The sequence below is a fragment of the Macrotis lagotis genome, chromosome 1 (genome assembly GCF_037893015.1).
Source record: "Macrotis lagotis isolate mMagLag1 chromosome 1, bilby.v1.9.chrom.fasta, whole genome shotgun sequence".
NCBI lineage: Eukaryota > Metazoa > Chordata > Mammalia > Peramelemorphia > Peramelidae > Macrotis > Macrotis lagotis.
The window spans coordinates 826024381-826049853 of record NC_133658.1 but is presented as its reverse complement, the minus strand read 5'-3'; positions in this window follow the sequence as shown (position 1 = coordinate 826049853).

Sequence of the window (25473 nt, the reverse complement as noted above, 5' to 3'; positions counted from 1 at the left end):
AACGTTAAGTACACAATTGATGCTTCCACCTAAAACAAATTCTTTTACAAGAGTCCATAAAATATGAGGTAAACTTTTTTTCTTTCTTCAGAGGAATGTGGTGCAATGGATAGCTCACTTGACTAGGAGTCAAGAAAACCTGAATTCAAATAAAACTTCAGAAACATTCATTAGACCCTACTATGTGCAAGTACTAGGCTAAGCACTGAAAAGACAGAAATAGTCAAAAGATAATCCTTGCCCTCAAGGAGATCACAGTCTAATTTAATCTAGTTGAATAATACTGGGCAAGTCATATAAGCTGCCTGCTTTACTTTGTTCATCTGTAGAAAAGGGAACATAATACTATCTACCTCCCAAGGTTTATGTGAAGACAACAAGAGATACTACTTTGTGAAGTGCTTTGCAGACACTAAAGTTATTTAAATTCTGGTTATTATTATTATTCCTCTAGAGAAAAACCTAAGGCAGATAAATGAGTCATACTATCAAGTATGCTGACAAATTCTCTGTAACCTCCTTTTCTTTTCCATGATGTGATTTAGCATATGAAATAGAAAGTACATTAATCTTCAAATCTGGAGACTTGGTTCAAATTTTAATTTCTTTCATGTACTAGCTATGTGACTTGCTGTCAATATGTATTACTTATAAATTTTAAATTAATAAATGTGTATTACTAGAGAATAATGGGACTTTATTTCTATTACATAAAGAAGCTACTCAGTGGATACTAAACTTTAGGAAAAGCTACTAAAATAGAGTGCTTTAAGGAAAATGTTCACCAGATCTATGCAATAAAACAATATTAATTAGATTCCATTATCTCAGAATTCTTAATATTTGAGATAGGGATGAATTAAGCTTTAATTTAATTTAATTTAAACTCTTTATAACAAAAAGCAATTTTCTAATGAAATTAGTGTAAACTATAATTGATCTTTAAAAAACTACTTTTGAAGTAGTATAGAAATGCTATTTATATAGTTTGTAACAGTTGCAAATCTGTCATTTAAAGCGGAAGCTCTATTCAGTCATTTAAAACAAGATCTGGAGTTGACTATGGCTCAGATCTTGAGATTCTTATTGGAAAATTCAGACTTTAAGAAAGTAGGGGAAACCATCAGACCATATAAATTTGACCCTTATGAATATTAAGTGGAGGTGATGAATAGATTTATAGATTAGATCTGGTAGAGCAAATGTCTGAAGAACCATGCACAGAGGTTTGCAATATTGTGCAGGAAGCAGTAACAAAAACATTCTAAAGGAAAAAGAAGAGCAAGAAAGCAAAGTGGCTGTCTTTACAAATCGCTGAGGAAAGAAGGAAAACAAAAGGGAAAGAAGAAAGGGAAAGACTGAATACAGAATTCGAGAGAATAGAAAGGAGAGATAGAGGTTTTTTTAAAAAAATCAGTTCTGCAAAGAAATTACAGAAAATAGTAGAATGGGAAAAATGAGATCTCTTCAAGAAAATTAGAATTATCAAGGGAACATTTCATGCAAAATGGGCATGATAAAAGACAAAAATGGTAAGGACTTAACAGAAGTAGAAGAGATCAAGAAGTAGTGTCAAGAATATACAGAACTGTACAAGAAAGATCTTGATATCTCAGATAATCACACAATGGTCTGGTACTGATCTAGAGCCAGACATCCTAGAGAATGAAGTCAAGTGGTTCTTCAGAACCATTGCTAACAAAAAAATTAGTGGAATTGATAGAACTCAGCTGAGCTACTGAAAATCCTAAAAGATGATGCTGTTAAAGTGCAGTATTCAAAATGTCTACAAATTTGGAAAGCTCAATAGTGGTCACTGAATTGGAAAAGATAAGAAGGGTAATACCAAGAATATTCAGATTTTGAATATTCATCTCACTTCATCAGCTGTTATGCTTACTCTTGTGCAGACAAGGCTTCAGCAATGTATAAACCAAGAATTAGCAGAGGAGCAGGCTAGTTTTTGAAGAGGCAAAGGAATTGGAGACCAAATTGCCAACATTCACTGAATTGTGGAAAAAGCAAGAGAGTTCCAGAAAAACATTTCCTTCTGCTTCATTGAGTTCACTAAAGTCTTTCACTGTGGGGCAAGTCCTTAGAAAGAAGGGAGTGCTAAATCATCTTACTTTTTGTTTGTGCATCAAAAAAGCAAAAACTGGAACCAAATTGATTGGTTAAAGATTGGAAGGAGTTCATGACGAGGCTGTATATTGTCACCTTATTTATTTAACTTATATGCAGAATACATCATGTGAAATACTAGACTGCATAAATCAAAAGTTGGAATTAAGGTTGCTGGGAGAAATATCAACTATTATGGATATGCATAAGATACTAATTTGATGGCAGAAAGTAAAGGACGATTAAGGATGATGAGGGTAAAAAGGGAGAATATGAAGGTTGGCTTGAACCTTAGTGTCAAAAATAAAGGAACCTAAGATCCTGGCAAGTGACCTCAATACTTTCTGGCAAATAGAGGGAAAAGACATAGAAGCAGCATCAGATTTTATATTCTTAGACTCAAAGATCACTACAGGTGGTGACTGCAGTCAAGAAATTAAAAGATGCTTACTTCTTGGAAGAAACACTATGGAAAAGTTGGAAAGCAAGCAGAGGTAAAACTTTGCCAGCAAAGGTCCTTATAATCAAAGTTATGGATTTAGTAGTAATGTTTGACTATGAGAATTAGACTGTAAGAAAAAATGACTGCTGCAGAATTAACACTTTCATATTGTATTGCTAGAGAAGACTTTTGAGAGTTCATTGGACAACTAGAAGATCAAATGAGTCAACACTTAAAGAAATTAATTCAGCCTATTCCCTGAAATTTAAAAAACTGAAACTGAAACAAATATTTTAGTCACATGAGAAGGCAGGATTCACTGGAAAAGATCCTGATGCTGGAAAAGATTATGGGCAAAAGGAGATGGGGACAGTAGTGTCATGAAAGAAATAAACATGAGCTTGGACAGACTGGGAAATAGTGAAGTTGAGATGGGTCTGGAATGCTATGAAGTCATGAAGAGTTGAACATGATCAACTGAACAACTTTGTTTTTCTGGGTCTCAATTTCTCATATGAAATATATGGATAATATCTCATCAGTTGACTAAACAAATTGTATAAGAGTGTAGTAAAATATCATTGTGCTTTAATAAATGGCAAATATAAAGAATTTTTAAAAACATTAGAAGACATAGGAACTGATACAAAATGAAGTTAACAGAATTAAGAAAATAATAAAGTGACTATAATAAAATAAATTAAAAGAACAATAAAATAATGATAAATGCTGATCTAATTACCTCTATAATCTCATTAGAAAGTTGGAAGACTATGGGTATAGAATATCACATACATGATTAAATAAGGTCACTGTATTACCTAGTTTTGGCTTAGTCATTTTTTTTGTTTTTGTTTTTTATTTGTTTGTTAAAAGAGAAGGTTTAAGATGGAGAGAGCATAAGGGAGAGAGTAAGGGAATAATTTTCCAGAAATGACTGTGATATAAAAACAAAAAGCATGAATACATTTTTCCTGGATACTTTAAAGGGAATAATAGCACTCATTTCATGGACTTGCTGTGTTGATATACTATGAAAACATAAGATGAAAAAAAGTAAAAGAAGAAAAAAAGAAAACATAAGCTGCCTGGTTTGTAAAAACTATTAAAAACTCAATAAATATCAGCTGATAGTGGTTGAACTTAAACTTTCTGATTTCTAATCCAGTATTCTTTCTACTATATCATGTTGCCTCCTTTATTACTTTTATTTCATAAATAAGCAATAAAATAGACTAATGAAAAAGTTCATTAGATATATACAATAAAACTATATTCTACTGATTCAGAAGTTGAAAGGAATAGAGAATTTATTCAAAAGGAATAAAATTGAATTTTTGAAAACTTTTTATAATTCATTCCTCTTGACCTGGTTCCTTATATGCCTGAATGAATGAGGTTTTTGCTGTCATTAGTTAGGTAGGATATCTTCCTCAATTGATCTGGAAGCAATTGTGTCTTAGGTCCTCTAATTATCTTAGAAACTCAAAGCCTATATGAGAAGTTAGAGAAGGTGCTAAGGAAGAGCCACCTGTACTATACCAAGCTGGGTTGGGGGAGGTTGTTCCTATAGTATACATTGAGGGAGACCAGAGGGCCACCCATCAAGGGTAGTGGAGGGAGGACTCCTGGTGGAACAGGCAAAGGGGCTTGAGAGGAAGATCTGAGCTTTATTTTTTGTTTGCTTGTCTTCCTTGGTTGACATTGAAAATTCAGAAGAAGGTTTCTAATATTCTCATCTAAAGTAAATTACCTAAAAAATTCCTCATGGGGAGGTTGATTAAAGGAGTTGCCAGAAGCCCTACCTCAATAAACAAGGGAATTGGAAGCTGAGTAATCTAAACAATTTTCCCCCTAACTTTTGCCAGCATTTATAGATGCCAAAAAGTAGGCATAATATTGCCTTCAAAAATAAAAAGTGATTATACTCTTTCTAAAAAAGACTATCCTTAATAGTGCCAGTGACTATCACAGGGCAGAGAGGAGAAATATATTTTGTGGTGTTGTCTTTGGAAAGCTTCCATTTAGCAAACTGTACAAGGAGCTAATGTGTCTTGTTGAAGATGGGCTGAGTGTCCATGTGGTCAGGATAGATTGATGGCTTGATGGAGCTTCTGAAAAGCTATCCTGTTGGGAATACATAGGACACAAATTGGTAGGGGCTTGTGGGGAGTGCCAGAGAGATAAGAGAAAGCATAGAGAATCTAGTACATTTTTCTTTATCATCAATGGCAAAGGAAAAATATAAGCTTCACCCCATAATCAATTATCACTTAAAATTATATATGGACTCTTCCTCTGAAATTAAAATAAAAGATAAAATAATGAGCATGGAACTACACATGTACTTGATAAGTGACTATCTTACAAGCAACTATCTGGATCAAAAGGGAAATTAATTTAAAATTATATAAATCCACAGACTTTCTGGTTCTTAGAAAAAACTTTGGAATAATCCACAAGGACATTTAACAGTTTTGTCTAAAACAATGTAAGCCTTGCAAGAGGGTGCAGGGGTTAGAATGGTGGGCCTGGAGATAGAAAGATCCAAGTTCCTATTTGACCTCTGATATTTAATTGATGTGTGACTTTTGGAAAATCACTTAATCTCTGTTTGCCTTAGCTTTCTCAAATGGAAAATGGAAAAAAATAATAGCACTTCTCAGGGTTATTATGAGGATCAAGTGAAATAATGCATGTGAAATTTTTAGCATATAGAAATGTTAATCATTATTATTATTGTTATTATTATTATTCTGCTTCTGTGATTTTTCTATTGGTAACTATTGATCTGATGATCCCTTGTTCCCTAAACGCTATCCCCAAACCTCTGTTATTCTCTTCCTGAAAACTTGCTCAAAATCTTATAAAAATGAAAGTTGAAAACTATCTTTACATGTAATTGGAAAAAAATAAAATGCTATTTGCCAAAAAAATAAAGAAAAATACTTTTACACTTCCAGAAAGAGAATTAATCATCTCTAAATTAGATAGAAGCATACTTTTTATTTTATTTTTTATTTTTCTTGTGTTTTCTTTTGCAAAATGGCCAATATGGAATTATTTTTGCATGACTCATGTATAATTGAAATTAAATTGCTTACCTTCTTAGTGAGAGGGAAATCATGAGAGGGAGGATAAGCATTTGGAACTCATTTTTTTTTAATGGCTGTTAAAATTCTTATTCCATGTTAATTGGGAAATATTTAACAAAATAAATAAAATATTCAAAAATGAAAAAATGTCCTTTTTTTTAAATTTTAGAAAGGTTTTATTTATTTTGAGTTCTATAATTTTCCCCCAATCTTACCTCCCTCTCCCCACCCCCCACAGAATGCAGTTTTGCTAGTCTTTACATCATTCCCATAGTATGCATTGATCTAAGTTGAATGTGATGAGAGATAAATCATATCCTTAAGGAAGAAATATATAGTATGAGATATAGCAGAATTACATAATAAGACAACATTTTTTTTTAAAAATTAAAGGTAATAGTCCTTGGTCTTTGTTCAAACTCCACAATTATTTCTCAGGATACAGATGGCATTCTCTGTCATAGATACCCCACAATTGTGCTTGATTGTTGTCCTGTTGGTTTGAGTAAGTCCATTAAGGTTGATCATCACTCCCATGTTGCTGTTAGGATGTATAATATTTTTCGGGTTCTGCTCAGCATCGGTTCATGCAAATCTTTCCAGGCTTCCCTGAATTCCCATCCCTCCTGAGTTCTAATAGAACAATAGTGTTCCCTTCTTTTTTTGCAGGAATATTTCAAAATTCCTTTGGGCTTTTCTGACATAAGGCATCACATACATGAAAAGTATCCATTTGTTCAAAAATATCCATGAAAAATCATTTCTATTTTTCTGCCTTTCCCCCTATTTTTGAAGTTGCTGTGAATTACATCATCTCAGCTTTAGATGGGACATCAGAGGTTATAATAATCTAATCAGAATGTTATTGAGAACCTTCTCTACAGCAACCAAACACCTAAAATAGTTTATAGAACCCAAAAGGTAGACCTGAAAGAGGAACAAGTATTTATTCAGTGCCTTCTGCCTCCCACCTCCTGGCAGACCAGGTGCTTTACAAATATCTGATTTGATTCTCAAAACAACTCTGGGTTTCTCACCATTCTCATTTTAAAATTGAGAAGAATGAGGCAGACAGAAATTAAATGACTTGCTCAGGGTCAAACATGTGATTTAATAGGTGAGCTTTTGTTTTTAAAAGAGGAGTTTGGCAACATGATCTAGAATCTAGGATCATAGATTTAGAGCTAGAAAGACTTCAAAGCATCTCATTGATGTGTGAATCTGGCTTTGCTGACTTTTGTCTTTGTCTCCTTTTTCTCTGAAATAAAATTATTTTTGGTCCCTAGTCTTCCATAATTTCTCAATGGAAAATTAGCACACAATCATCTTTTGGGCTTTTAAAATTGTGTATTCCAAACGTCTTCTGACAGTTGTAAGTATTAAATACCAGGCCCCTTCCCTTTTACAGTCAATTAAACTTTCTTTAAATGCTATTACCAATGACTATGAAGGGGAGTGATAGCAGATATAGAATGTGAAATCTTTACAGTAAGTTTCCATGATATAGGTCTCACTTGCCAGTGTCATTTAAGTTCATTTAAACTATTAAAACTTAAAATTGCACTCAGATGCTAGAAATACTCTAAATTTCATATTGTGATCTGTCTATTTGGGATTCTTCACTCATTGTATCCACCTACTTTTCTCCTCAGAAGTGAACTTGAAGATGTTTTTAATAATACCTTTGGTAATCACTGGCAGAGCAGGCATGCCATAGTCAAATATTGCCAAGAAGATTGAGATAAATCTTTCCTCTGACTACTATATCCTGAAAAAGAGAGCATCCCTTGGGTAAGGTGTGCATATTCTGAAGAATGTGAGTTTTCCTTGTTTTCATCCTTCCTCATGATTCCTTGTTTTGGTGAAGCCTAAGGTCTCAACATTTTATTGTAGTGGCAAAGAGTATCACTTTACTGATACTTGACAGCTCTTTAATGAGATTGGCCTTTCAGACTAACCTTTATCAAGAGAGGGGACTAAAAGACACACAGGGAGATCCTCACACATGGAAGAGAATATGGGTTACAAAAGAATAACCCACCTAAAGTGCCAAGGCATTCGTATGAAATGTAATCACAGAGTGATAGTCTTAATGAGGGAAAAAGGGAAGAGATTTGGAGCCTCAATGAAAGAAAGTAAGAGTTAAGATACCTGACTTCTCTCAGGTCTGGAGAGACCTGCAGACTGCACAATTAGACAAGCCAGAAAGAGTACCATGAGGGTCATCACAATAGAGAACATTGAAGAACAACACAGAAATCTACTAGAGCAAGAAAACAGCACAACCATCGGGAAAAAATCCACAGAACCCCTCCAGAAAGAGATCCCAGGATAAAACCTCCAAGGGATGTTATAGCCAAATTCCAGAACTCTCAAATAAAGGAGAGAATATTGCAAGCAGCAAAAACAAAACAATTGAAATACAAAGGAAACACAATAAGATTCACACAGGATCCATCAGCCTCAACACTGAAGGATTGGAAAATCTTGAATAACACATATCAGAGAGAAAAGGACCTGGGATTACAACCCAGAATGTGCTGAAAAATTCAGCATATACTGTCAGGGAAAAAGATGGATGTTCAAGGAAATAGAGGACTTCCAGAATTTCCTGACACAAAGACAGAAATGAACAGAGAATTCAATTGCCAAATAAAGGACACAAGAGTTGCATTAAAAGGTAAATGAAAAGGGGAAGAAAAAAACAAAACAAAATAAATATTACTCAAGACCATCATTGTATGCAACCCTAAAAGGGAAGATATACTTCTAATTCTTGAGAAATTTATTTCTCTTAATATAATTAAAGGGTCAAATATAATTGAAGAGATTGGACTTAAAGGATAAGGTTATAGTTGGGTCCTATCTCCCCATTGAAGAGGTCCAAGACAACATCATTATTTTGAGACAAATATTGATGAAGAAAAACAGGGGTGTTAACTTTAAACTTAAGTGTCTCATTATCCTTTAACTTGCTTTAATCACATTGTGCTTAGCACCTTGACTAATAAGGGTGTCATAAACTGCAATGTCCAAGTCAATGTCTTTGTAACATAAAATCATTTGTAAAATTCTCAGGTAAAACCTCCAGAGCCTCCCAGGGCTTAGAGACCTTTAAGGTTCTTGCAGGCTATTAAATCAAGGTTTGACCCAATCCACTCTTCACTTAACAAGGGGTTAAGTATTCTGGATAGGGGAGAGGATAAAGTGTGAGGAAAAAAAAATAGGCATTGTTTCACTTAACTAGGGCTTAACTGAAGTGTGTGTGTGTGGAGGGCGTTGTAAAGCATGAGAGAAAATAGGCCTTGAGGGAGGGGCATAAATAGTTCAAGAAATGATCTGGCTTTGGATGATACTTTGGCTCACGAGGAAGACTGTGTGTCCTTGAAGGGTACTTGAAAAGGGGGTAAGGTAAAAAATGATTATAAATATAATTGGATATAATTGAAGACAATATTTCTTATCAAGAAATCAACAATCTGTGATGATACCCCCTTTGATAACAATACCCCCTGAGTGTTCAGCCCATGGAAGGTAAGGGAGTAGAAGGTGACTGCTGAGGTCTGTCTTCTGTCCTTGGGACAGGACTCTGGGGCTTTGACTACATTCAGACCCTGAGAGTTTATCAAGCAATCAAATAATCCAACTGTGATTGATAATACCTGACTGATAGTATTAGAACAATAAATAACACCAGGTGAAGAGGCACAAAGATTTATAATTTTAGAGAGAAAGAAGGAAGAGGGTGAACTTGCAGTAAATTTTATTCAATATTCTTGGCCCAGAGAGGGAGTAAGATATGTTCCCACTTAGGTTTAAAAATTTATCCTAATCTACAGGGAAAGGGAAAGAAGGAAAAGATAAAGGCAGAAAGGACTGATAAAAGGGAAGGCAAAGGTAAAAATGAAAATACACTGAAAGATAAATTTTAAAAGAAAAGTTAAAGGGGAAAGGGAGTAAAATTTTGGTGAGGAAGACTAAGAGGAAAGGAAAGAGAAAAATATAAATGGAGAAAGATAGCATGGAGGAAAACACAGAATTAGTCATGCTAACTGTAAATGTGAATGGGATGAACTGTCCCATAAAACAGAAGCAGATAGTAGAATGGATTAAAAACCAACCAGAATCCTACAATATGTTGTTTGCAAGAAACTCATTTGAAGCAGAAAGATACACATAGGGTAAAGGTAAAAGGTTGGAGCAAAATATATTGCCTCAGCAGAAGTAAAACAATCAGGGGTAGTAATCCTGATCTCAGATAAAGTAGAAGCAAAAATCTATCTCATTAAAACGGATAAGGAAGGAAACTACAGCATCTTAAAAGGCACCATTGCTAATGAAGCTATATAATTACTAAGCATGTATGCACTTAGTGCATATGAGAGAAAAACTGAGTGAATTACAAGGAGACAGACAACAAGACTTTAATAATGGGGGGCCTCAACATCCCTCTATCTCAGAACTAGATAAATCTAATCACAAAATAAACAAGAAGGAAGATAAGAAGGTGAATGAAATCTTAGAAAACTTAGATATGATAGACCTCTGGAGAAAACTTAATGAGGATAGAAAAGAATATACCTTTTTCTAGGCAGTACATGGCATATATACTAAAACTGACCATGTGCTAGGGCACAAAATCCTTTTAATCAAATGAAGAAAGGCAGAAATAATGAAAACACACTTCTCAGACCATCACGATGCAATTAAAATTACATATAAAGGGGCCAAGCCAAGATGGCTACAGGAGTATAGCCTCTCAAAAAATATTTCAAAAACCTTAAAATTATGACTCTAATTGAATTATTGAAAGACAAAACCCACAGAAAGATCCAGTGAGACAATTCTCCAGCCCAAGGTAACCTAGAAAATAGTGGGAAAAGTGTGTGCTACGAGGTTGATGAGGGCAGCACCTCCAAAGCAAAGGAACTTCAGCCACCTGGGAACAGCCCCAGGGTGTCTGGGAGTATCAGTTCCTAGCACCAGAAGCAGTTTCTTGACCTGTACCACAGGGAGCACCAAGCACAACTTGAAAGATCAGTAGGGAGATTTCTCCCAGAGCTAGCCTGAAGTCCAGGCCCTCAGTGCAGCTCAGATTCCAGGAAAGGGAAGCAGGCCCATGGAGCTTCCCAGCAGGAGCTTCCAGGCATCTGTCCCCTGAATGCTCAGCCCATGGAAGGTAAGGGAGTGGAGGGAGACTGCTGAGGTCTGTCCTCTGTCCCTGGGACAGGACTCTGGGGCTTTGACTACATTCAAACCCTGGCCCCAATTTGGGGCCCCCATAGAGCAGGGACCCCCCCAGACCCCGTCAGAGTCTCGGGGCAGAGGGGTGTGCTGGTGGTCATTCAACAGACCAGGAAAGCAGTCAGAGCCCCATACACTGATGTCCTTGCGGGGAGAGGGGTCCAAATAATACTCAGAAGCTCAGGAAGCACCCTAAAACCATGCACAGGCTGGGAAAATGAGTAAACAGGAAAAAAAGGAACCTGACCATAGGACAGTTACTTTGGTCCAATGGAGGACCAAAATACTCAATCTGAAGATGAGAAAGTCCAAGCTTCTGTATCTAAAGACTCCAAGAAATATAGAAAATGGGCTCAGGCTATGACAGAGCTCAAAAAAGATTTTGAAAATCAAGTAGAGGAGATAGAAGAAAAATTGGGAAAAGAAATGAGAAAGATGCAGGAAAAACATGAAAACAAAATCAGCAGCTTAGTCAAGGAGATCCAAAAAAAAATGCTGAAGAAAATAATATATTAAAAACCAGCTTAGGTCAAATGGATAAAACAGTTCAAAAAGTTATTGAGGAGAACAATACTTCAAAAAGCAGAATTGGCCAGATGGAAAAGGAGATAAGAAAGCTCTCTGAAGAAAACAAATCCTTCAGATGTAGAATGGAGCTAAAGGAAGCTGATGACTTTATGAGAAATCAAGATACAATAATACAACAAAAAAATGAAAAATTAGGAGAAAACTTGAAATATCTCATTGAAAAAAGCAACTGATCAGGGAAACAGATCCAGGAAAGATAATTTTTAAAAAATAAAAAATAAAATTACATGTAATAAAGGGGTGTGGAAAGATAAACCAAAAACTAATTGTAAATTAAATAACATCATCTTAAACAATGGGTGGATCAAATATCAAATAATAGAAATATTCAATAATTATATCCAAGAAAATTATATTAATGAGACATCATACCAAAATTTATGGGATGCAGCTAAGGCATTTTTGAGGGGGAAACTTTAAATCTCTAATAAAATCTCTAATGAATAAAATAGAGAATGAGGAGATCAATGAATTGGGTATGCAATTAAAAAAGCTTAAAAAAAAGAACAAATCAAAGATCCTCAATTAAATACCAATTTAGAAATTCTGAAAATCAAGGGAGAGAGATTAATAAAACTGAAAGCAAGAAAACTGTTGATCTCATAAATAAAACTAAGAGTTGGTTTTAAGGGAAAAGTCATTAAAATAGACAAAGCTTTGGTTAATCCAATTTAAAAAAAAAGAAAGAAGATAACCAAATTATCAATATCAAAAATGAAAAGGGTGTACTAACCACCAATGAGGAGGAAATTAAAGAGATAATTCAGGGATACTTTTCCAAAATATTCCAATAAATTGGATAACCTGAATGAAATGGATGAATATTTAGCAAAAAAAACAAACTCCCCAGATTAACAGAAGAAGAAAAAAATTACTTAACCCAATCTCAGAAGAAGAAATTGAAGAAACCATCAATAAACTCTCTAAGAAAAAGTCTCCAGGTTCAGATGGATTTTCAAGTGAATTCTACCAAACATTTGAGGAACAATTAATTCCTAATGTACATAAACTATTTTTAAAAATAGGAGAAGAAGGACTTCTGCCAAACTCCTTTTATGACAACAACATGGTGCTGATACCTAAACCAGAACTAAAACAAAGAATATTATAGACCAATCTTCCTAATGGTTATTGATACAAAAATATGAAATAAAAGCTTAGCAATGAGACAATAGCAAGTTATTCCTATAATACACCATGATCAGGTAGGATTTATACCAGATAGGCAGGGATGGTTCAATATTAGGATAACACAATATAATTAACATATCAATAGCAAATCCAGCAGAATTCATATGATTATCTCAATAGATGCTGAAAAAAGCCTTTAATAAAATACAATAACCATTTCTATTAAAAACATAAGAAAGTTTAGGAATAAATGGAGTTTTCTTTTTCTTTTTTAAGAAAGATTGTATTTAGAGTTTTACAATTTTTCCCCCCATTCTTGCTTCTCCCCCCAACAGAAGTCATTCTGTTAGTCTTTACATTGTTTCCACAGTATACATTGATCTCAGTTGAATGTGATGACAGAGAAATCATATCCATAAGGAAGAAAAATAAGGTAAGATAGTAAAATTACATAATAAGATAACAGGGTTTTTTTTCCTAACTTGAAGGTAATAGTCTTTGGTCGTAGTTCAAAGTCCATGATTCTTTCTCTAGATACAAATGGTATTTTCCATTGCAGATAGCCCAAAATTGTCCCTGGTTGTTGCACTGATGGAATGAGCAAGTCCATCAAGGTTGATCATCACCCCCATGTTGCTATTAGGCTGCACAATATTTTTCTGTTTCTGGTCATCTCACTCAGCATCAGTTCATGCAAATCCTTCCAGGCTTCCCTAAATTCCCAACCCTCCTGGTTTCTAATAGAACAATAGTGTTCCATGACATACATATACCACAGTTTGTTAAGCCATTCCCTAATTAAAGGACATTCACTTAATTTCCAATTCTTTGCCACCACAAACAGGGCTGCTATGAATATTTTTGTACAAATGATGTTTTTACCCTTTTTCATAATCTCTTCAGGGTATAGATCCAATAGTGGTGTTACTGGATCAAAGGGTATGCACATTTTTGTTGCCCTTTGGGCATAATTCCAAATTTCTCATAAATGAAATTTTCTTTAAAAAATGAATAGTATCTTTCTAAAACCATCAATAAATATATGTAATGGGAATAAACTTGGAGTATTTCCAACAAAATTCGGGTGAAAAAGGATGTCCATGAATCACTATTATTATTCAAGATAGTATTAGAAATGCTAGCAGTAGCAATAAGAGAAGAAAAAAGAAATGGAATGAATCAGAATTGAGAATGAGGAAGCAAAGCTTTCACTCTTTGAAGATGATATGATGATATACCTAGAAAACCAGAGGAAAATCATCTAAAAACCTCCTTGAAACAATTAACAAATTCAGCAAAGTAGTGGGATATAAAATAAACCCTTATAAATCATCAGCATTTTAATATTTGATCAACAAAGCCCAAGAGTAAGATATAGAAAGAGAAATCTCATTTAAAATAACTGTAGACAACATTAAAAACTTGGGAATCTACCTCCCAAGACAAACCCAGAAACTGTAAAAAGCACTATTATAAATATATAATTATAATTAAAGCACTTCTCACTCAAATAAAGTCAGCTCTAAATAGCTGGAAAAATATCAATTGCTCATTGTTAGGTCAAGATAATATAATAAAAATGACAATTCTACTCAAATTAAATTACTTATTCAGTGCCATACCAATCAAACTACAAATAACTACTTTATAAGCTAGAAAGAAATAGTAGCAAAATTCATCTGAAGTAACAAAAGGTCAAGAATAGCAAGGGAGGGCAGCTAGGTGGCGCAGTGGATAAAGCACCGGCCCTGGAGTCAGGAACACCTGGGTTCAAATCTGGTCTCAGATGCTTACTAATTACCTAGCTGTGTGGCCTTGGGCAAGCCACTTAACCTCATTTGCCTTGCCAAAAAAAAAAAAAAAAAAAAAAAAAAGAATAGCAAGGGAACTGATGAAAAAAATGTAAAGGAAGGTGACCTAGCTCTGCCAGATTTAAAACTATAAACTATATAAAACTATAAAAGCAGCAGTCATCAAAGAACAACCCAGACTTTTCCCTTTGTTGCTACTACAAATCATATGAATTGTAGGGATCTTAAAGGAAGGGTTCTTGCCTAGTACTGGATAAGAAATAGAGTAATGGATCAGTAGATTAAGATGGGTTCAAAAGAAACTGTCATAAATGACTACAGCAATCTACTATTTGACAAACCCAAAGACATCAGCTTCTGGGATAAGAACTCACTTTGACAAAAATTGTTGGGAAAACCGGAAAATACTGTGGCAAAAACTTGGCATAGACCTATATCTAACACCCTATACCAAAATAATGTCAAAAATGGGTACAGGATTTAGACATAAAGGATAACACCACAAATAAATTAATAGACCAAGAAATACTCATCTATCTGTGGATAGGGGACAAATTTATGACCAAACAAGAATTAGAGTACATTATAAAGTGCAAAATAAATTATTTTGGCTATATTAAATTAAAAAGGGTTTGCACTAATAAAATCAATGCTGTCAAAATTAGAAGGAAAGCAGAAAGCTAGGAAACAATCTTCACAACAAGGAGTTCTGGCAAAGGTCTCATTTCAAAAATATATAGAGAATTGCATCAAATTTATAAGGTTACAAGTCATTCCCTAATTGATAAATGATCAAAGGATATGAATAAAGTTTTCAAATGAAGAAATTAAAGGTATATATATATATATATATATATATATATAAAATCATATAAAAATATTCCAAATTATCAGAGAAATGCAAATTAAAACAATAATGTGGTATCACCTCATACCTATCAGATTATCCAAGATGAGAAAAAGGGAAAATGATCAATGTTGGAGAGGTTATAGGAATTTTGGGACATTGATACATTGCTGGTGGAGTTGTGAATGAATCCAACCATTCTGGAAGAGCATTATGGAACTATACCCAAAGAACAATAAAACTGTTCATATCCTTTGACCCAGCAATTGAAGTTCTAGGTCTATATCCAGAAGAAATTATAAAAAATTGGGAAAAGTCCTACATGTTCCAAAATATTCAAAGCAGAGGGGCGGCTAGGTGGCATAGTGGATAAAGCACCAGCCTTGGAGTCAGGAGTACCTGGGTTCAAATCCGGCCTCAGACACTTAATAATTACCTAGCTGTGTGGCCTTGGGCAAGCCACTTAACCCCATCTGCCTTGCAAAAACCTAAAAAACAAAACAAAATATTCAAAGCAGATCTTTTTGTAGTGGCAAAATATTGACAATTGAGGGGATTCCCAACATTTGGGGAATGGCTAAACAAGTTATGGTACATGAATACTATGGAATATTATTGTAATATTAGAAACCATAAATGGGGGCTTCTAGGTAATGTAGTGGATAGAACTCCAGTCCTGGAGTCAGGAGGACCTGTGTTCAAAACTTGATTCAAACTCTTAATATTTACCCTACTGTGTGACCTTAGGCAAGTCACCCCCATTGCTTTGCCAAAAAAATAAATAAATAAACCAAGAAACCATAAATGGTTGAACTCTAGAGAAGGATGGAATGAATTACAGGATCTGATGCAGAGTGAAGGGAGGAGAACCAAGAGAATAATGTACATATCAACAACAAATTGTGAGATGTTGTGAGTGGCATTGTGAATGGCAAAGAATTGGAAATTGAAGGGATGCCCATCAATTCAGGAATAACTAAACAAGTAACCATACATGAATACTATGAAATATAATTGTTCTATAAGAAACCAAAAAGGGTCTGACTCTAGAGAAGCATGGAATGACATAAGGGATCTGATGCTGAGTGAAGGGTGTAGAGCCAAGAGAGCAATGTATACATCAACATTATAAGATGAACAACCTTAATGGAAGTAGCTCCTCTCAACATTTCAGAGAGCTAAGACAACCATATTAGACTGACAATAGTCAATGTTATCTCCATCCAGAGGAAGAAAAAAAAGAAACCAAAGGAAAAGAAAAAGAAAAGACAAACCCTTCAGAATCTGATGAACACTTTATAAAAATTATCTCTTATGCATCTCTTTCCCTTAATCCTAATTCCTTTTATGGAAAAGGACTAATATGTAAATATGTTTATCCAAAATATGTATGTACAATGCTAACCTGACTGGTTATTACTGAGGGGAGGGGGGTGGGAAGGGAAGGTGGAGGGAAATTGTGTAACTTAAAAATATACATTATTTGTACAAAAAGAGAATAAATATTTAAAAAATAAAAAATTTTTAAAAATATACATGTGCATATGGATGAAAATAAATTAATTTAAAAAGAAGAACAACCCAGACTTTTCCCTTTGTTGCTACTTCAAATCATATGAATTGTAGGGATCTTAAAAGAAGGGCTCTTGCTTGTGTGCATGTGTGTATGTGCATTTATTTTTTTAATTAATTAATAAATCTTTTTCCCATATACACATGCATATTTCCAAGTTACAAAATTTTCTTCCACCCTCCCTTCCCACCCTCCTCCCCTAAGTAGAGAAAAGTCAGGTTAGCATTTTACATATATGTTTTATTAAACATGTTTATAAATTGATAATTTTTGGAATAAGGAATTAGGATTAAGGGAAAGAGATAGATAATTTTTATAAAATGTTCATCAGATATGGAAAGGTTGTTTTTTTTCCCTTTCTCTGGTTGGGGATAATATAGTCCATAACAAGTCAAATACAGTGGTCTTAGCTCTCTGGACTGCCAAGAGGAGCTACTTCCATCAAGGTTGTTCATCTCATAATGATCTTGATATATACATTGTTCTCTTGGTTCTACTCCCTTTGCACAGTATCAGATTCCTTAAGTCATTCCATGATTCTCTAGAGTCAGACCCTTTATGGTTTCTTTTAGAACAATTGTATTTCATAGTATTCATATACAATTACTTGTTTAGCTATTCCCAAATTGATGGGCATCCCCTCAATTTCCAATTCTTTTGACACTAAAAATAAGAACTGCTAAGAATATTTTGGAACATGCAGGACTTTTCCCATTTTTTCCATTTTTTAATTTTTGTACAAGTGATTTTTTTTATAAATTACTAATATTCTCGTTTAAGTGTAAACATAATACCCCCTCCCCCCCCCCCAAAAATAGACCCTCATGAAAAATAAAGTAAAAGAAAGAGAAAAAAATGTGCTTCAGTTTATGTTCCAACACCACCAGCTCTGTATTGGATGGATCACATTCTTTATGATAAGTCAATCACAAAAGCTACTTCCATATTTTTCCACCATTGCCGCTGCTGATCATAACTCCCGCCATCCATACCTCCCCACTACCACATACTATATTTTCTCTCCCCTTTCACTCTGTCCCTCTTCTAAAATGTGCTATAGGGTAGCTGAGTGGCGCAGCGTACTGATCACTGGCCGTGGGGTCGAGACCCCAAGCCAACATACCACCCCTGAGACCCAGCAACCATCCCGCTCCATGGTCCTGGATAGGCCACCCAATCCAAGCCCCCTGCAAGAGGTAAAAAACCAAAATGTTTAATATCTGACCACTCTCCTCCATGATCCACCCTCTCCTCCATCATCTACATCCCCACCTCCCTTTTTCCCCCTTCTCTCCTTTTTACTCTAGATATCTATACCCCACTGAATATATATGCTGTTTCCTCACTGAGCCACCTCTGATGAGAGCAAAGGTTCCCTCATTCCCCTTCACCTTCCCCCCTTCCATATCATTGCAATAGCTCATTGCAATAAAAAATCTTTTCTACGAAAAATCTTAGCCTCTTCCCCCTCTCCTTTCTCTTACTCTCATTACATTTCCCTTTTAGCCATATTTACACTCTATTATGTCCTCAAATTCAGCTCTCTACTGTGCTTCATCTATATAAGCACGTTCTTCCTGCTCTATTAAATGAGAAGGTTCATATGAGTATTATCAGTATCATTTTTCTATGCAGGAATACATGCAGTTCATCATCATTAAGTCCCTCATATTTTACCCTTCTCCTCCACTCTCTATGCTTCACTTGAGTTCTTTATTTGAAGATTAAACTTTCTGTTCAGCTCTGGTTGTTTCAACAGGAACAATTGAAATTTCCCTGGTTCCTTGAAAGTCCATCTTTTCCCCTAGAAGAGGATGTTCAGTTTTGATGGGTAGTTGATTCTTGGTTGCGTTCTGAGCTCTTTTGCCTTCCAGAATATTATCTTCCAAGTCCTACAAGCCCTTAATGTAGTTGCTACCAAGTCCTGGTGCTCCCGACTGCAACTTCATGATATTTGAATTGTGTCCTCCTAGCTGCTTGTAATATTTTCTCTTTGACTTGGGAGGTCTAGGATTTGGCTATAATATTCCTGGAGGTTGGTGGAGTTTTTGGACCTCTTTCCAGGGGAGATTGGTAGATTCTCTCAAATTCTATTTTGCCCTCTGCTTCTAGGATTTCTGGGCAATTTTCCTGTAGGAATTCTTTAAAAAATGAGGTCAAGGCTCTTTTTACTGATCATTACTTTCAGTTATCCCAATAATTTTTAAATTATCTTTCCTGAATTTGTTTTCCAAATTGGTTATTTTTTTCAATGAGATGTTTCACATTTTCTTCTAATTTTCATTCTTTTGTTGTATTATTATTATAATATCTTAATTTCTCATGAAGTCATCTGCTTCCTTTAGCTCCATTCTACATCTGAGGGATTTGTTTTCCTCAGAGAGCTTTCTTATCTTCTTTTCCATCTGGCCAAATCTGCTTTTTAAAGAATTCTCCTCAATAACTTTTTGAACTGCTTTATCCATTTGACCCATGCTGGTTTTTAACATGTTATTTTCCTCAGCATTTTTTTGGATCTCCTTGACTAAGCTACTGACTTCTTTTTCATGTTTTTCCTGCATTTCTCTCATTTTTTTCCCAATTTTTCCTTCTATCTCCCTTACTTGATTTTCAAAATCTTTTTTGAGCTCTATCATAGCCTGAGCCCAACTTCTGTTTTTCTTGGAGTCTTTAGATGCAGGAGCTTGTACTTCCTCATCTTTAGACTGAGTATTTTGATCCTTCTTGGGATCATAGACAATGTATTTCTCAATGATGTTCCTCTTTTTTCTCTGTTTACCCATTTCTCCAGCCTGTGCCTGGTTTTATGGTGCTTCCTGAGCTCTTGATTATTATTGGGACACCCCCCACAAAGACCTCAGTGTGTGAATCTCTGACTGCCCTCCTAGTCTGTGAATGACAATAAGTGCACCCCTCTGCCATGGGGCTGAGGTGGGGGGCCTAGACTGAGATCAGGATCTGAATGTGGTGAAAGCCCCAGAGTCCTGTTCCAGGTACAGAGGACAAACCTCAGAAGTCTCCCCTACTTTGATGGGCTGAGCACTGAGGGCTCAGTTGCCTGGAGGCTCCTGCTTGCAGGCTCCATGCCTGCTTCCATTTCCTGCATCTGGGCTGCTGTGGCCACTCCTGCTGTGCTGACCATGCTGACTGCTGCAACTGCCCTGAGGGCCTGGGTTTCACACTAGCTCTGGCAGAGGTTCTCCCCATTGATTCTCCAAGTTGTGCCTGATGCTCCCTTGGGTATAGGTCAGGAAACTGTGCCTGCTGCTGTGGGCCAGCTCCCAGGTGCCCTGGAGCTGCCTCTGGGCAGCTGAAGTTTCTTCACTCTGACAGGCTGCTACTCTAACCCTATGGAGTAGAGCCTTTCCACTATTTTCCAGGTTACCTTAGTCTGGAGAATTGCTTCACTGGATCTTTCTGTGGGTTCTGTCTCTCAAAAATTTAGTTAGAGTCCTAATTTTAAGATTTTTGAAATATTATGGAGAGAACACCTAGGAGAGTCCTGTTGCCATCTTGGCTCCAGAAATTACACTAAGCACATGGTACAAATTTTGTCTCCTTTGCTCCTCAAAACATCTAGGGTGCTGGGAGGTAGATGCTATTTTTGTCTGCATTTTACAGTTGAAGTAAACCAAAGTAAATAGAGTTTAATTGACATTCTCAAGGTCATACAACTAGGGAATATCTGAGACTGGACTTACCTCTAGGTTTGGCATTCTATCTACCTAATCTACTTCTCTCATTACATATTTTTAGCAATGGCTAGACCAAAATCCAAAGTTAAACTGAAGGATGCTTCATTATCACAGTTCTACTCCTTACTAATGATTGCATGAACTTGAACAAAATCTCTTAACATCTGTAGCTCTCATTTTCCTCATCAGTAAAAATGAGGGGAGGATTGCCCAGATGACCACTGAGGTCCCTTATGTCTCTAAATCTACAAATAATGTAATATAGTACTATATACAAAATGAAACCAAATGCAACATACTACCTTATTTATTAAAGATGTTTTCAAAAGTGAGCAATATAAATTGAAATTACATTGTGTATACTTCCACAGTTCTTGGAGTTGACAGTCCTTGTGCTGATTACCCTTGTTTCTAGTGTCTTTCCTCTGAGATTGTCTCCAATTTATCCCATAAAAATCTTTTTTGTACATAGCTATTTGCATGTTCTCTCCCTCTTTAAACTGAACTGCTTGAAAGCAGGGACTAATTTTTGCCTTCCTCTATACCCCCCCCCACTATAATGCTTAACATAGTTCATGGGGCACAGTTGTTTCTTGTCCTTCATTATTGAAGAGGTTCAAAATAACAACATTATATTAGAGACAAGTTACAGTGTGTCCAGCTGTGTCTGATCAGATCAATATAATCTCGGAATTCTCTACCATAGGTCAGGCACAAATAGTCCATGTGAACTCCTAGGGTGGATTTGATTATTGATTGACTGACTATGCAAAGGCATAAAAACAAAAGCTTAAAAAGATGACTATGAAGCATAGGCTTTATTAAATAAGAGAACTCTTGGAACAAGTTCCCATGGTCCAGGAAACCTAATATCTTAAATTTCTTGAATACATTAAATGCCAGTAACTCAGAGGTATTGTTCTCCCTTAAGACAAGAGAAAAACTACACAAGAACATCAAAATCTGAGCCATAGTGCTTCACAAAAATGTCTGCCTGATGGCTCTAAATTTATGATCCCCTGAAAAGTTGGAGTTAAATTTTAAATGTTGACTCCTTCCAAAATCTTTCCAACATGATTATATTAAAGCAACTAGGTTGATCAGATCATTTCACTAGAAATCTCTTACCACAGCCTTCCTGACTTATCTTGCTGAGTTGCCAGCATTTCTGTAAATTAGAGAGCCAGTGATTTCTTGCAATTGTGCTTACCATCATCAAAAGACATTTATTAATTAATAAGTCATCTGCTTCAGTAAATAGCTAAACACTATACATGTAAGTGCAACAGACTTCTGCCATTTTACAGCTTACACAGTAAGCTGAGCTTCAGTGAAATACTACTATTACAAAGGACTCAACAAATGGGAAGAGGCTGTGGTTATTTTCCCTAGTTCTTTCAGATGAGCAGAATGTGAAATCTCTGTAGCCAGTTTCTTGGATAAGTGCCTCATTTCCAAGATGGATAAATTGATTCAAATTTAAAAGGTTAAGAGCAATTCCTCATTTGATAAAATGGTCAAAGGATTTGAAGAGGAAATTATCTAATGAGAAACCCAAGCTATCAATAACCTATGAAAAAACTTCTTCAAATCACTAATAATGAGAGAATTGTAAATTAATGCAGTTCAGGTTCCACCTCATACATGTCAGACTGGCAAGACTGATTTAAAAACAATGGAAAATGGTGAATATTGGAGCAGTAGTAGAAAAACATGCATGCTTTTACTAGGTTACTTGCTGCCATGGGAAGGGGGAGAGAAGGGATTGTGGTAGAATAATGTGGAACTTATAAACTTTAAAATGGATGAATGTTGAAAACTAAGTTTGCAGGTAATTGAAAAACAAAATTTCAATAAAAGAAAAAAGAAAGAAAAACATGCACATTAATGTATTGTTTGTGGAACTATGAATTGGTCACAGCCATTGAAGAAATAAATTTGGAACTATGCCTTCAAGGTTATTAAACTATGCATACTTTTGACGCAGTGATACCATTCCTAGATCTGTCAAATTCAACTCAATTCAACAAACATTTCTTAAGTGCCTGTTATGTACCAATCACTGGACTCAACCCTGGGGATTCAAATAAGAAAAAGAAACATGATCCTTAAGAAACTTATACCAGAAGACAACATACAAAGGAAGCTGAAGGAGGATGGGGAGAAGGAGGTTATAAGAGACATAATCTTCCATAGATTTAAAACTAAGCAGAACTGCAGATGGAAAATGAAGAGTTTCAGTGTTGTAAAACTCAGCTCAACAAAATCAACTGACACAAAGACCCTCTTTAATTGTATATGTGTCATTTCATAGCCCTGCATTTCCAATGAGATTTTAGAGATCATGTGATTTAGCATTTGGCTTTACTTTAACATTATTTTCATTTACTTTATTGTATATTTTTTCTTAATTGTGTTTACTATATTCTACATTAGTTCCTATAAAGTCTTCTAATATTTCTTCAAATTCTTTATATTTGCAATTTCTTAAGACTCTGGAAGTTCAGAGCCCTCTACAAGGAAGACTTTGGGAAAAGCCTAATATTCTACTCTCCAGCTCCTCCCATCCTCTCCCAGAGGGATAGGAAACTGAGGGAGTTGTTAAGGTGTTGAGTATCAAAACCTGAACAAGGTCAAAGAAAGAGGAAAAGGTCCCAAATTTATAAAAGCAACTCTTTTTATAATTATCAAAACCTAGAAACAAAGGGAGTTTCTCGTCAATTGAGGAGTGGCTGAATAAATGTTGGTATATGAATGTAAGAGGAGAATATTATGGGATAAAGGTTGTTGGTTTCTGAGAAACCTGGGAAGATACATGAACTGATACAGAATAGAAGAATAATAACAAGTCTATAAAGACAAACTACTTTGAAAGACTTAAAAATTTTGCTTAACTATTACTTCAGAGGACCAGTGATGAAGCATATTACCCACATAAAGCTGACAGGGGGAAATATACACACACGTATGTGTATAGGTATATGTACATATATATATATATATATATGTCATATACAAATATATATATAATTATATATATACATATATATATATATATATATATATATATATATATATGTATAATATGGCCAGTGCTGGAGAGGGATAGGATCTGTTTTACTTGAAGATAGAAATGTATTATATTTGCCCTAAGTGTTCTTCTTTTCTTTAACTTTTTTTCAATTAAGAATGGGAAGAGGTAGAAGGGAGAGAAAATAGTTTTCTGTCAATTGAAAAAAAAAGAGAATAATCCTTAAATAAATAAAAGGTAGTGGTGGTGGAGGTGGTGATGGTGATGGTGGTGGTTGTCCTTTCTTGAAAAGAATCAAAATGACAAGACTATGTTAGAGTCAAGTTATTACATGCCAACTGTGGCTGATCAGATCAATATGAGATTGGAATGCTCTACCACAGATGAAGCACAAATAGGCCATGTGAACATTTGGAGGGATTCTCTAAATTTGTGCTTCTTGTGCCTCATAAATAAGTAAATACGTAAATGGAAAAAATAAATAATTGAAGATGTAGAACCTAAAGGCTAGCAAGAGAATAATATATAATTCTTGAGAGGAGGGGAAAGGAGGATTATAAAACCAGAAAGAACATGCCATAGAGGTCAACTACTTTGTCTTCTTCATGTATAGATCAAGAAATGGCAGCCTAGAGAGAGGAAATGAATGTGATACAATGTCACACAGCTACTACATTGCAGTCTGGATCTTCAGAGTCAAAATCCATGGTTCTTTCTACATCATTTCCCACCAAGAAATAAACAAAAATACAATTATGAAAGGAGATGGAATCTAGGACCATGCCAATAATTCCAGAGAAGCAGGATCCACAGGTACTAGATCCATGCCACTGTAATTCTGAGTTTTATCCCTGAATAAGAAGAAATTCAACATTGAGAACATCAAAATCTGTCAAAGTACTTGACCCCAAATGACCCTGACTGAAATCTTATCATTTTCATAGAGTAGAGTACTAGATATAGTCATGAAGATGATGATGATGATGAGTGTCCTTTATTCCCATAAAAGACCATGACATTTGGGAAGTGACCCATGAAGAGCCCACAAATTGGATTTGAATGAGGAGATGCTGTGCTAAGTCATCAGTCTCACTTTCCCCTCCAGAGTCATCTGGGTCCAGGGGCCACAAATGAATCTGGACAACTAGAGATGGCCCTGGATGCTAGGCAATCAGGGTTAAGGGATTTGCCCAAGGTCACACAGCTAGTGATTACCAAATATATGAGATTGGATTCAAACTCCTATCTTCCTGACTCCATAGCCAGTGATCTATCCACTGTGCCTCTAGCTTCCCCTAGAGTCACAAAGACCTAGGTTTGAATGCTGTCTTTGAATCCAAATATTGTTGTCTAGGAATCCAAACAAGGATCTTAACCTCTATTTGTCTTTTTTGTCATCTGTAAAATGGGGAAAATAGTACCCATATTTTCTACCTCAGAGATTGTTTTGAGGTAAAGATACCAGAAGGTGACACTGAAGACTCAACCACTTCTCTTTGTGCTGATCATCTATCCCTGGCAACCTCAGCTGGCTCTTCCCCACATTGTCTCCATCTGCCTCCCCACAAGGATTGGATGATCATTAGCCAGAGAGTCTTTAGAAAGGCTTCATCACATCTGGGATGGAGTCATAGTACATACATGTGTTCCATGCCCTTGTTCAAGGCTGTCAATCACTTTTATGATCTTGACTTTTTTGTGGCCCAAATCAACCATCCCTATATGGGCATGACTTTCTCTATAGCTATTCCCTTGGTCCTTCCCTTCTGAAAATAATTTTCTATTCTTGAATCAGGTCCAAGAACAAATGGCACCTAACAGCTTCAATGCCAGTCCATTTTATTATCTGGTTTGGCTGCTGACTCATTTGCCTAGGGGGAAGAGAACAAACATTT